The 4,923-nt window shown below is 40.7% G+C and overlaps 1 long non-coding RNA gene across 1 annotated transcript; it reads right to left on the minus strand.

The window, feature by feature from the left end:
• Nucleotides 1–2,324: 2,324 nt before the first annotated feature.
• Nucleotides 2,325–4,923, minus strand: LOC124291698. Its single transcript, XR_006902263.1, has 3 exons — nt 4,803–4,923; nt 3,220–3,412; nt 2,325–2,367 (listed from the first exon to the last, which is right to left on the minus strand). It is a non-coding gene; the product is annotated as an uncharacterized LOC124291698 (long non-coding RNA).

The raw sequence follows: 4,923 nt of genomic DNA on the forward strand, positions 1-4,923 counted from the left end.
TTGGCATTTAGAAGTTGGTGACTAATAAGAAAGTAAGAAAGTTTATGGATAACAACTATTATATTATATATGATGCGACGTTTAGGTATGGATTCTTATACCGTTGTCAAGCAAGAGTGAAGTACTACAGCACAGAACAGACTTATATACATGAACAGGGATTAAGTAATAACAACATGTAGGACTGAATCAGGGGGATTAACAACAACAACAAGGCACGGTGGCAATAATGTAGTGACAATAGGAAGCCAATGGTGGTGGAGGTAAAAACAAAATATACATGCTGATGAGATTAATTAACAATGATAGCTGAGGTGCTCTAATCTGTTGTTTTTATCAGATCATTGTATGCAGAAGGGATGAGATATCCCTGGTCTCTGTTGATTGAGGGCTGTTAAATCAACTGTGACTGTGGCGAGGCCTATGTAGGCGAAACCTCCCGGCCCATAAATATCAGAATCAAAGAACACTTATCATCTACCACTAAATCTGACAGAAACTCGGCAATATCAGACCACATCATCAACTGTCCCAATCACAACATAATTTGGGACAATGTGGAGATATTATCAAAAAACCATCAGGACTTCACCAAAAGGAAACTTGCAGAAGTAGTTCAAATCCGGAGACACAAGCCCTCAATCAACAGAGACCAGGGATATCTCATCCCTTCTGCATACAATGATCTGATAAAAACAACAGATTAGAGCACCTCAGCTATCATTGTTAATTAATCTCATCAGCATGTATATTTTGTTTTTACCTCCACCACCATTGGCTTCCTATTGTCACTACATTATTGCCACCGTGCCTTGTTGTTATTGTTAATCCCCCTGATTCATACCTACATGTTGTTATTACTTAATCCCTGTTCATGTATATAAGTCTGTGCTGTGCTGTAGGACTTCACTCTTGCTTGACAACGGTATAAGAATCCATACCTAAACGTCGCATCATATATAATAAAGAAGTTGTTATCCATAAACTTTTCTTACTTTCTTGTCAGTAAATGATTTTATAACAGGTGTAATTAGTGGTAACACCACTTAGATTACCCGACAAAGGTTCCCATTTCTCGGGTCTGGAGCAAATACTCAACATTATGAATTACGGTCTGATGTGACACATATATATTACATGTTATGTCAGGGTATGAAACTCCAGACAAATTCAGTCGGACCACAGGGTGGTTAGATGTAAAACTTGCCAGTCCAGACCAAAACTTACCCGCCCGCAAATAATTTAGGTTTGACAAGCGACGTAGTTTATCATCCAATTGGAATTCATCATTTATTTTTACGAGTGAATTAATAATGATTTATTATCCTGAAATATGATGAATATCTTCATATACATGTCTAAATTTTAACCCGACAGTCGGGCAGGTGAATTTGAGAATCTGGCAGTCCGTGTTGAAAATAACTCGTCCCGGGCGGTTGGGCAGGCAGGTATTTCGAACGCTGGTTATGTAATGTGGAAGTGGAAGCCGAGTTAAAAACAAACAAACATCGATCGCTTTTAATCAGAGCATGATCAGTCTATTGTGATGTTTTTAGCACTTTGGATTTTCTTAATCATGTTTAGTAAATTCTTTAAATAAATGAAAAGATTTTTCAGCCAGTTTGTCAAATCACCAAAATATCTCGACATTTATCAAATTAAACCGAGTGTCATATTTTATAAAAGTTCTACAATGAATGAATGAAAACTAAATGCAAAAACCGTAACCAACAGAAGTTGTGCGAACAATATCAGGCAATTACCAAAATATCTATCCGTCAATATCCTAATATAGGAAACAAATACATCTGCACCCGACAGAGAAATGTGTTCCATGACACATGTTCTTTTAACAAAATGAAGAGAAATAGGGTTTCGTGGCGTATTCGTTTCTTAGCAGCCATTGGTCACGTGAGTTTGTTCCAGGCGTTTCCCTCCGTGACGTCTCGGTGCTCAGCTGAGATAGTACACGTGACAATGTCCACGAGCCTTCGACAATGAACAATCAATCAACGTTTTCCCAGTTAATTATATGAAAAAAGTATGTTTTTTATAGATTCACTTCACGCCAAGATATGGGGAGTTCCGTCTACTTTTGTAAACCACCACACGCACGCACACTAAAAACAAATTGACGAAAGCCTGTGCCAGTTTAATCAATCGGTTACTCCTTCAAATTTTCAGTTTAGTCATCGGTCATAACGCCAGTTGTACTCACAAACATTCTTCGGTATAGGGGCGAGAGGGGTAGCCCAGTGGTTAAAGCGTTCGCTCCTAACGCCGAAGACCCGGGTTTGATTCCCCCCATGGGTACAATGTGCGAAGCCCATTTCTGGTGTCCCCCGCCGTGATATTGCTGGAATATTGCTTAAAGCGGCGTAAAACCAAACTCACTCACTCTTCGGTATAATGGGTAACACTACGGTTATAACGAAGTCAAAGGGACCACGAAGTTTAGCTCGTAATGCATAAGGGGCGGCGGGGTAGCCTAGTGGTTAAAGCGTTGGCTTGTCATGCGGCTCGCTGATGTGGTTGACGCATGTCATCGTATCCCAGTTGCGTAGATCGATGCCCATGCTGCTGATCACTGGATTATCTGGCCCAGAGTCGATTCTTTACAGACCGTGGCCATGTAGATGGAATATTGCTGAGTGCGGCGTAAAACTTACCTCACTCACGCAACAGTCGATCGTACGCGACGGTATACAATAACCATATGTAATGGCAAAAAGGGGTTTTGTTTACAGTCTATAATAAAATCAAATATGAAATCTTAATAAAATACTGACTGACTGAGTTTGGTTTTACGCCGCTTTTAGCAATATTCCAGCAACATCACGGCGGGGGACACCAGAAACGGGCTTCACACATTGTACCCATGTGGGCATTCGAACCCGGGTCTTCGGCGTGACGAGCCAACGCTTTAACCACTAGGCTACCCCACCGCCCCTTTAATAAAATAGGTCAGTTGATATGAAATGATGAAATAGCATGCTATACAACACAAGAATGGGATCTAAATCAATCCCAGTCATCGCATCATCCATGCATCAGAAATCCGAAAATGCTTACTGCATGCAAGGATACTATCTTTTAAACTGAAAGTATTTATATAACCATCGTTCTTTTTGTCTGTTTAATTTGAAGAAATAAATTATCGCCTTTGGTGTATCGAAATCGCCATATATCATGGGCAACCAAACAGAAATGTGCACGTACAGACACTGTTTCCAAGTTTATGGCGGCTGTCCTTACAGACGGTAGCCCAGTCTCTTGCCATGCGCAGTTGCGTTAGCCAGCGAGTCCTTTCGTCCCAGGTGGCAGCCTGGTTCCATGGTCTAGTGTCGAAGCGTAGCGCAGCAGATCACGGAAACCAGGCTGGAGAGACGGAAGAAGCCAGAGATGAGCGTCCCTTTAAGTAACATACATGCATTGTTTCATGATCAATATATTACTGTCTGACGTTCTGAAAAACCCGATAAGATATGGATTTCCCGAAGTGTGGGTGTTTCCGCGGCCATATATTGCTGCAAATCAGCGGTACTACATCCTAAGTGGGGATATACACTCAAACATACTTTTTATAGGTAACTTGTGAAGGTACTTCACCGAATGAAAATATCATGATTTCAAGAATCACATGGCACAGTAAGTATTATCCTTGTATGAGACCGTATTTGCCATATGGGATAAGAAATATGTATTATGCTTAGCTGAATTGTGGTTTTATTCACAATTTTATTTCTCTTTTGGGTCTTGTAATTATTGAGACATGTAACCGATCCCAAAGACCGATTTTGATGCAGGTGTGCGCGTTAGATAGATACATGTATACACAGCTGCCCAGTTTGTCTAAGGGCGAGTCTGAAAGTCTTCAATGTTGTTGGAAACATATATTTCATTGGAAAAGGGTCCCGGTCAGATACGGGTGTTTCAGAAAATCTAGATTAATCATTCGGTGAGTGACTGGGTTTAGTGTTGGCGGCGGTCTGTAAATAATCGAGTCTGGACCAGACAATCCAGTGATCAACAGCCTGAACATCGATCTACACAACTGGGATACGATGACATGCGGCGGTCTGTAAATAATCGAGTCTGGACCAGACAATCCAGTGATCAACAGCCTGAACATCGATCTACACAACTGGGATACGATGACATGTGTCAACTAAGTCAGCGAGCCTGACCACCCGATTCCGGAGTCATTGGTTACTGGAGATCATTTCTAACCCGGGTCAATCGGGCTAGAGAGCACTGAGGCTGACCGGAAGGGAAAACAAAATGGTCCTGAGACTGTGAGACACACAAACTACTGCCCAGCATACAATGTAAGACTCAAGATTTGGTCAGGAATGTGTGGAATATAGAGTTAGTATCATTTTACAATTAAGTGTTCCATGGTACCGCTTAAACCTCTTAATTGCATTTCCGTCCTGTTAGCATGCTGTTATAATGTATTATTTGAACTGTATATATAAGAGTTCTTTTAATATTCAACATATAACACCCTGTCCGAAATCTGATCCACCAGAGCTGCTCGTTAATTTGAACATAAAGCACAAAAGCATACCACGTGTGACTCTCTCTCTACTCGTTCACGTGCAGTGATTAGAATACTTACGAATTGCACCATCATGTGTACGTGACATGATGAAATACACCTAAGCCTGTGTTACCAAATTAAACCCCAAAAAATAAACAAAAACCAAAAACTCAAACCAATACATCAATGATATGTACACACAAGATCTTGAGCTTGAAAGCAAATAATTACATAGAATATGTTGCTCATCTTAACTCACATAATACAGTGAACTACACCAAAACATTTCAGTGATATGGTCTAGAACGTTTACAATAGACAGGACCATGAGACCACCAGCGTTTGTTTGACATTTGCGCCGTGTGTTTTGAGCTAGTTAT

Source organism: Haliotis rubra, unplaced genomic scaffold (assembly GCF_003918875.1).
Source record: "Haliotis rubra isolate DU_JTF1 unplaced genomic scaffold, ASM391887v1 Scf113, whole genome shotgun sequence".
Classification (NCBI taxonomy): domain Eukaryota; kingdom Metazoa; phylum Mollusca; class Gastropoda; order Lepetellida; family Haliotidae; genus Haliotis; species Haliotis rubra.